This window comes from Papio anubis, chromosome 12 (assembly GCF_008728515.1).
Source record: "Papio anubis isolate 15944 chromosome 12, Panubis1.0, whole genome shotgun sequence".
Classification (NCBI taxonomy): Eukaryota; Metazoa; Chordata; class Mammalia; order Primates; family Cercopithecidae; genus Papio; species Papio anubis.
Window position 1 is genome coordinate 110,986,574 of NC_044987.1, and position 9,283 is coordinate 110,995,856.

General features: G+C 52.8%; 1 pseudogene across 1 annotated transcript; it reads left to right on the top strand.

The window, feature by feature from the left end:
- Positions 1 to 1,192: 1,192 nt before the first annotated feature.
- Positions 1,193 to 9,283, top strand: LOC116269827 (annotated as a pseudogene). Its single transcript, XR_004177652.1, has 7 exons — positions 1,193 to 1,390; positions 3,632 to 3,749; positions 4,631 to 4,812; positions 5,298 to 5,340; positions 7,623 to 7,669; positions 7,771 to 7,869; positions 8,972 to 9,283. The product of XR_004177652.1 is annotated as a pepsin A-like (transcript).

A 9,283-nucleotide genomic window follows, 5' to 3' on the forward strand; every position in this document is an offset into this window, starting at 1 on the left:
GTGGAAATGTTGAGCTTGTAAAGTGTCAATGTGGGCCTTTGTCAATGCTTAAGCAATAAGCCTGTGACTAGGCGACAGAGCAAAACTCAGTCAGAAAGAAAGAGCAAAAGAATGTCAGAAAGAAAAAAGGAAGAAGGAAAGGAAAGGAAAGGAAAGGAAGGAAGGAAGGAAGGAAGGAAGGAAGGAAGGAAGGAAAGAGAGAGAAAGAGAGAAAGAGAGAAAGAGAGAAAGAAAGAAAGAAAGAAAGAAAGAAAGAAAGAAAGAAAGAAAGAAAGAAAGAAAGAAAGAAAGAAAGAGAAAGAAAGAAAGAAAGAGGTAGGGAGGAAGGGAGGTAGGAAGGAAGAAAGGAAGGAAGGAAGGAGGGAAGGAAGAAGAAGGAAAAGAAAAGAAAAACTAACCCTCCATGCCATTGCTCCTCTCTCTCCCTGCGGGTCCACCCCCATGGCAACCCCCCCCACCCCCACAATGGCGCAAGGTTACAGTGGAAAGTGCCTCCGCTGGAACAGTCTCAGAACTTGGCTCGGGGCAGCGACAATCTTATCAGGAGCTTTTCTGTTTGGGATCAGGGGAACGGGTGACTTTCCGAGAATGATAAGACGGGACCCAAGTTGTATATAAGGGGCAGCTCATGCTGCTGCTCTGCACCTTCCTCCCGTCTTGCTTCTCCCTGGAGTTGGGACCCGGGAAGAACCATGAAGTGGCTGCTGCTGCTGGGTCTGGTGGCGCTCTCTGAGTGCATCATCTACAAGTGAGTCCCGGTGGCATGGGTGTGAAGACGCCTGCCTCCCACATCACCCTTCGTTACTCCTGTGTCTTCCTTCTTCCCTTTTTTCTCTCTCTCTCTTCGGCTGTCTCCATCCCCCTTCTCTGCCTCTCTCTCCAACCTTTGGGAGGCAGCTCTGCAGACGTGGTTAAAACTCAGGCCCAGCCTGAGTCTGGTTCCCAGCTCCAGCCCTAGTCAACTTAACTTCTTTGCATTATTGCGCAGGCATTGGGGGAGCGTCTCCCTTCCTTCCTTCTTCCTCTCAGACCAGCTGGTTAGAGTCCGAACTGGGTTTGGTTCCGGCTCCACCACTGGGCAGCTGAACTGTTTCCATTGTGCACAGATGGGGACCCGTCTCCCTTCCTTCCTTCTTTCTCTCCCAGACCAGCTTCCTTCCTTCTGGGGCCTTTGTACCCGGTGAGCAGAATCCTTGCCTAATTCCTCTTCCTCCTCCAAACCACATGGTCCCCCTCGTCAGAAAGAAGTCCTTGAGGCGCAACCTGTCCGAGCATGGCCTGCTGAAGGACTTCCTGAAGAAGCACAACCGCAACCCAGCCAGCAAGTACTTCCCCCAGGCGGAGGCGCCCACCCTGATAGACGAACAGCCCCTGGAGGAACTACCTGGATGTGAGAGTGTGTGAGCAAGCAGGGGCCGGCTCTGAGACTTCGCCGGCAGGAAGAGAGTTCCTGGGGTCTTGGGTGAGGATGGGCCAGGGGCTCTGAGGCTCCAGGCAGTGACCCAGGGTCTCCCCCTTGATGTCAGTGGCCCCGGGCAGGCAGGAAAGCTCACACTCAGAGCTGTTGCTTTTTGTTCATTCATTCATTCCTTCACTCGTTCATGCAATGTTTATTCCTTCTGAGCGCCTCGTTACATGTCAGGGCCTGTGCGGGGCTCAGGGGAAAACAGCGGTGAGCAAAGTCATAGTCTAGGAGACAAAGACAGTAATCAAGGAGTCTTGCAAACCAATGAAAAGAACAGGCAGCAGGAGGACCACAGAGTGAAGGTGTCACACTGCGAGACTCTGCCACTTGGGCAGGGAGCCTCCCGGGAGCCATGCAGGAAGAGCGGGAATTTCCAAGAGAAGAAGACAGAACTCCGCACAGCCTGATCACTTGTGCGAACCCTGTGCAGGCGGGACACAGGGCATTTGAAGGAGAGCCCAGAGGGAGGGAAGAAGGCTGCTGCAGACTGCGGCAGGAGCAGAGGGTGGACGGAGAGAGGCTCCATCCTAACTGCCACTGATTTATCTCAAACAGGGGGTGACAACATCAGATCCGAGGTTCAGAAAGATCACTCTGACTTTAGTATTTGAGACCCGACAGCAAACACCTGCCTTCCAGATATCATGTCCCTCTCTGTGCCTGGCTGCGGCAGAGGCACAAACAGTGATGACTGTGGTTCAGAGATTGGCCTCCGCCATCCAGCAGACCTGGTGCAAATGTGGGTTCTAGCGCCTCTAAGTCACAGGACCTTGGCCAAGACATTTAAATCCTCTGAGCCCGTTTCTTGGTCTGGAAAACAGAAACACTAATATCTACCAACAGAGGTTGTTGCCAGGAATTCACGCAATCATGTTTTCTGGAGTGCTTAGCATGGGGTCTGCCAGGCCCTTGGTAAGAAGTTTAGTTAGTGCATTTATTTAGTTAACAAATATTTAACAAATATTGCCACCTCTCTATGGGCCAGAGAGGCTATGCAAGTTGCCCAGCGATGGTGAATAAGCAAAGTTCCTGGAGCTTATATTCTAAAGGGGATGACAGATAAGCAAGCGTGGAGGATAATTTCAGGTACTGATGAGGGCCAAGACAAATTAATTTATTGGAGTATGAGGAAAAAGAAGATAGAGAGGGGCAAATTTAGATAAAGTGGTCACGGAAGGCCTGTTGGCAGAGGGAATATTTGACTAGAGACCTGAATGACTGATTTTTGAAAAAAGGATCAACCAAAGAGAGATCTAGAATAAACATTTTCCTAGCACAAGGAATAGCCAGTGCAAAGGCCCTAGGGCAGGAGGGACTGCTCATCGCCAAGTAGCAGCAAGCAGACCAGTGTGGCGAGAACAGAGCCAGCAAAGGGGGAAAATGCTGCCACTCAGAAGAAAAATACTGGTTGGTTGGCTGAGGTGGGTGGATCACTTGAGGTCAGGAGTTCCAGACCAGCCTGGAAAGATGGTGAAACCCCATCACTACTACAAATACAAAAATTAGCCGGGCGTGATGGCACATACCTGTCATCCCAGCTACTTGGGAGGCTGAGGCAGGAGAATCACTGGAACCCAGGAGGCAGAGGCTGCAGTGAGCCGAGATCGCGCCACTGCACTCCAGCCTGGACAACCAAGCGAGACTTGCCTCAAAAAAAAAAAAGAAGAAGAAAAATACTGGCAATGCCCTTTCTTGCAACCTGCTTACACATCTAGATGTAGAAATAAGAAAACCGGCCAAGTTTCCATCTTTAGGTGGCTTGCTTAGCTTCTGATAAAAAATTTAAGGCACAAGCACTTAAGGTGTCACTTGCCCGGTGCTAGAAGGTTCCATCCCCATCCTCTGAGAACATGTCCTACAAGGATGGGAAGACTGTGACAGACAAGACAATGCTGAAGAGGGAACCGCAGACTGTTAGGTGCTTGTGGTGCTTAGGAGACAGCAGAGGGTAAATTGAGGGAGCAATCAGGGAACACTTCAAGGAGGAAGGGACACCAGGACTGGGCTTTCAGGGATGAGGCAGCGGCTGGGAAGGAATGACAAGAACTGTGAGGAAGGAAGGAAAAGGTAGAGAGATGGACTGAGGAGATGACCCAGAGAGAGCCCCAAGGGAGGCCCCGACAGAGAGACCTCGGTCTATGAACTGCCCTGTCCCGGCTTCGGCAGGTGGAGTACTTCGGCACTATCGGCATCGGAACCCCTGCCCAGAATTTCACCGTCGTCTTTGACACTGGCTCCTCCAACCTGTGGGTGCCCTCAGTCTACTGCTACAGTCTCGCCTGCAGTAAGTTCCCAGCCTGCCCCACCCCACTCTCGCTCCCCAGCACCAGCTGACCCTGGGGAACCCTGGACACCCGTGGGCTTCAGACAGCTCCCACCTCAAACCTGTTGGAGCCACTCAACAGGCATTTACTGAGCACCTACTACGTGCCAAGTACTGGGCGCAGGTGCTCCAGGGGGTAAAGGGATGAGTGATATGACCCCTGCGGTCAAAGACTTTCCAGGCTGAGGGGAGAGAGAAGCTCCCCAAAATAAGCACAGCCTGGGAGAGGAAGTGTAGGGGCCCAAAGCAAGACAGGGCCAAAGGGCTGTAGAATAGCCCGCCAGGAAAGAGTCCAGTGTGTGTGAGAAAATGGCTCCAAAGCCTGGCTAGGACATGCTGGAGATGAGTGCTGAGCTCCTTTTTTTAAGAACAAAAATATTTTTAAAATGATTGGTTTGCTAACGAAAGAGAGTTTGTCTTTGGAAGTCATGAACAATGTGTGTTGTGGGTTCCTTCCTCTTCTAATGTATTCACCTGAGTTTTAATTAAGATGAGGTGCCTCTGGCTTCTTCCACATCGTAACAGGAGCACTGGTCGGGGGCTGGGGGGTGAAAGCGCTCATCACTGGGCAGCCACCAGCCTGCTCAGCTCAATGTTGGCCTTGGGGGGTCCCCAGCAGGCCCTTGGGGTTGGCTGGGGACCTGCCATCAGTGAAGGGTCCCAGTAGTTCAATGAGACAGGACAGAACCTGGCGTCTCTTGGGGTCCAAGGGTCTGGGGGAAAGGTCACTGCTCACCTCCAGAGCCCTTCCTGGGGCCAGGGCACCCCATCCCAGGAAGACATCGCAGCCTGTGACCTTCACCCAGCTCTCAGAGGCTGACAATCACCGCTTTCCCTTGCAGTGGATCACAACCTCTTCAACCCTCAGGATTCCTCCACATACCGGGCCACCAGCAAGACAGTCTCCATCACCTACGGCACCGGCAGCATGACAGGCATCCTCGGATACGACACTGTCAAGGTGGGCGCCTGCAGGCTGCCGGTGAATCCTGCCATCAGGCACCCCCAGAATAAGCTTATTCCAGCAAGATGAGTCTTGGTGATCACAAAAGTAACCTGATTGGGGATGCAGGTCGGGGAGAAGCAGCAGAGATGTCACAGACATTGCTAGCTCGGGTGGCAGTGAGTAAAAGGGTGGGCTGCCGGGAGCCATAAGCCAGCCTCAGCTCACAAGCAGAATGTTATGGAGGGTAAGGAGAGTCATCAAAGCTCAATTCTCTACTAGCACCTCCTCTTCTTCCTCCTTCTCCCGACCTGCAGCTCATGTCAGGAAATCTCCACAAGCCCTCTCTGCTACTTTGGGGCATGGCAGAGTCAAAGACTGGTCCATTACAGGGTCTGCTTTGCATTTGTTCATCCGTAGCTTTACAAACACACAGTGAATATGGGTTTCAGCAAAATCTCACACTGAGTCATGAACCGTGGCCATCTGTAGCTCAGCTGCCATGGTTACCTCAGCAGAGGAACGAGCATTCCAGGAGACGATCCCTCTCCCCTCCTTGGGGCCAGTGCCCTGAAGCCAAAATCCTGCATGGGGTGAACCAGGGCAGCTGTAGGCCTGAGGCTGGCACCCAGAGCTCAGTGGTGTGACCTGATGGTGAATATCATCTCGGTTCCCCCACCTGGAGTTGGAGGCATCTCGGACCTCCAATCAGATCGCCCGGCAATGAGACCGAACCCGAGCTTCTTCCTGTATTCGCTCCTTTGATGACATCCTGGGGCTGGCCTACCCCAGCATTTCCTCCTCCGGGGCCACACCCGTCTTTGACAACATCTGGGACCAGCGCCTGGTTTCTCAGGACCTCTTCTCTGTCTACCTGAGCGCGTAAGTTGGGTGGAGAGGGGCCTCCTCCCACCTCCCCTCCAGAGGTTCTGGCCCAGCAGCAGCTGTCCAAGGCTGGCTGCGATGGAGAGGGTGTTGGGAAGCAAGGGATTTGGAAAGTCAATGTCTGAGGCTGGAGAAATGTGTCTTTGGAGAGTGATAGGGCCAAGTCTCTCTCTGTCGGGCCATGTGCACTCCATGTCATTTACCAGCGTCTTTGTCCCTTGATGTGTACAACTCAAATGTCATCAGCCATTTGCCCCCCAGTGCCAGTTCCGGCGTATTTGGCCCCCAAAGATGCCATTGAAAGTGAATACACTTGGGGAGGCGCAGTGGCTCATGCCTGTAATCCCAGCACTTTGGGAGTCTGAGACGGGAGGATCACCTCAAGTCAGGAGTTCAAGACCAGCCTGGCCAAAGTGGCAAAACCCCGTCTCTACTAAAAAATACATTCCCCTGGGGGTGAAACTGCTCCCAGCTAAGAACAAGAGATGTCTACCATCAAGTCCTTAAGAGCACTGTCAGCCATTCACATCCCTGGGGTCGCCATGGCTACTAGAGTGAGTACCACAGTGGAAACCACACACTCAACCTAAAAGACCCGTGTTCTTCCAAACGTGGTTCCACCACTTTCCCGCTGTGTGACCTTGGGCAGGTGGCCTCACCTCCCTCAGGCTCAGTGTCCTCATGGTAAGTGGAAATAACAGTGACAGTGTCCACTGCGTGGGCCCTGGCCTATGAGGACAAGAAACCACATTTGTCACACCCCAAGACAGCCTGCTAAGTGCCCAATCAAGGGTAGCTCTGAGGAGCCAACAGCAGATGTTCACACAAATGAACAAACAGAGAAATTCATGTCTTCTTCCCTCACTTTCCTGTGAGTGACCAGGTAGCTTGGCGTGGTGATGTTGTTAGCATTGACTCTTCTTACTACACTGGAAGTGGAGGGATGGGATGGGACAGGACAGGACAGGCATGGGATTCATAGCTAACCAGCTTTCCAGAATCCCAAGGTGGCAACACACAGAACACAATCCCGGGGAAGCGAGGCGTTAGCCCAGCCAGAGAGACCCTAGAAAGACACGTCACTTGCTTGTGAGGAGAAGAGGGAAGAGCTGTCTGGGCAGCTGAGACTCTGCAAGGCTCAGATAGCCACTGTCCTAATAGTCACGGAGGCAGAACAATCCACCAGCATCCCTGGGGAAAGCCGGGTGACCACCTGCCTGGGAACCAGCACACGCTCCTCCCACTCGAGGAGACGTGTCCCTTTCAGTCTAGAAGTAGGGCAAAATGGCTAAGAAATTGTGTGAAGTCATTTCTCAAGAGCGAACAATTTCCCAGGACAAGGACTTTTGGTCCTAAATCTGGGACCATCCCAGGCAAACCAGGACACATTGATCACCTCATGTCTGCCCAGCCATCCTAGCATTTCACCAGTTCCTCCAACTCCTGCCCCAGCCCTCTGGTCTCTGTGCCTCCCCGCATACCATCCCCTGTTGATGTCCTCCTTCTCTCTTCACCTGCCTGGCATCCCTGGGTGTCTGCTCCCCTGGCTGCTTCCCTCCACCGCCTCTCACCCTGGACCCTGTTTTGTTCCCTGCCGCATGCCCGGCTTATCATCCTGCCCTTCTGCCACCATAACTTATCTTGACAGCCAGGCCGGGAGCTCCCTGCAGCCTGGAACTGTGAGGCTGTCTGGTTTAGCTTTGCGTTTCCCATGCCTGGCAGAGAGTGGGCACTTGCAAAATATTTGTTAGGTAAATGAATGCAGGATGAATGAGTGTGTGAACGAGAGGAACACAAATTTCACACACTGGTCAATGGATGGGTGGGGAAGAAATCTGGGGTCACCTCCTGGTTCCCCCTTGGAGAGATGTACCCATGAGGGCTCAGGGACCTTCACTTGCTTCTTGCCCTCAGCATCACCATGAACGGAAAGAGACCATCGCCTGCGCTAAGGGCTGCCAGGCCATTGTTGACACCGGCACCTCTCTGCTGACCGGCCCAACCAGCCCCATTGCCAACATCAGGCGACATGAACCGAGGCTCAGACGGCGAGGTGAGTCCAGCCCCGACGGCTCTGTTCTACACTCAAATAGTGGGTGTGCCAGGCACACGGGACCAAAACCCTTCCAACTTTTCTCACTTCACTCTTTCCAGATGGTGGTCAGCTGCTCAGCCATCAGCAGCCTACCCGACATCGTCTTCACCATCAACGGAGTCCAGTACCCTTTGCCACCCAGTGCCTACATCCTGCAGGTGAGGGGGCTCTGGACCATCCACTAGAGGGGCTCACACACAATGTGGCCATACAGAGTCCCCCTCTGCAGAGGGAAAGTCGCTTCCACGAGCTGAAGCCGAGAGGCAGAGGCAGACGAACATCTGCCCCAGACAGCTCCGGAGAGAAGGAACAGATTACAAACAAATGCAGGAATAAGAACTCGGATACAGCCCTAAGGGAACAAGTGAAGCAAAGGTTAATGGAGGGAAAAGAGGATTCTATTTGGATCCCTGGGTCCAAGTCCTGGGTCTGAATTACCAGCCCATTGATTCTCAGCAAGCTACAACTCATCTCAGCCTCAGTTTTCTCATCCAAAATGTAGACATGGCAGCTTTCCCCACCCTCAGAGTGCGGTTAGGTTAACCAAGTGAGACTGATCACATCAGAGCTACCAAGAGTTGGGCAAATGAAAATCCTCATTTCCACAGGCTGGAAGGACTTCGACATCCCTACCTTCTCCTGAAGTAGCAAATCTTTAGCTATACAAACCACAGGAAAACTGTCCCTTCTATTATTATAACGTCAGGTGGAAAACTGATTTTGCCAGTGGACTGATGTTACTCAACAAGAAGCACTGATGCCTGGGCTCCCCCAGTGATTCTGATTACATTAGAGGAGAACTGAGGCCTGAGCAATGGGATGGAGCTGCAGGGGTTCAAAGCTCCCCAGGTGGCAGTGAACAAGGTCAGCCAGTGACTTGATGGTGAAGGCTAGCAGCTCCTCGGTTGCCTGAGTGGGATCACAATAATCATGAGAAAAGGCTGTGTGGGCAGGGTTTTCACACTCCTTCCTACCAGCTGAATTCTCCCCAAGCCCCTTAGCTCTGATGCTGATGTCAGGGTTCCTGTGCCTGCCAGAAATGCCAGATAATGTCCAGTAATGTAGAAACCAATTGTGCTGTGGACAGCTTCTACAGGCTAACTCCAGGCCAACAACAGCTGAGTCCCTGGACACTGAGCCAGGAAGCTCCTCCTTGCACGTGCCTTGCAGCTGGACCAGGGCACCCTGGATGTTTATCACCCAGCGCCTGTCACTGCTGAATCGGTGTCTCAACTCCACTTTTATTCTCCTTTTCTCCAGAGCCAGGGCAGCTGCACCAGCCGGCTTCAGGCATGGGCGTCCCCGAATCTGGAGAGCTTTGGATCCTGGGTGATGTCTTCATCCGCCAGTACTTCACTGTCTTCGACAGGGCAAACAACCAGGTCGGCCTGGCTCCCGTGGCTTAAGCCCAAGTCTTTCCAGCCACCTCCCAGGAAGATCTGACCTCCGTCTGTGCCCACTTTAGATGTATCTAATTCTCCTGACTGTCCTTCCCAGGGGAGAGTGCGGAGGTCTTGGCCCTGTTCCCTGTCTTACCAATAATGTAGAATAAAAACATAACCTACTGAAACA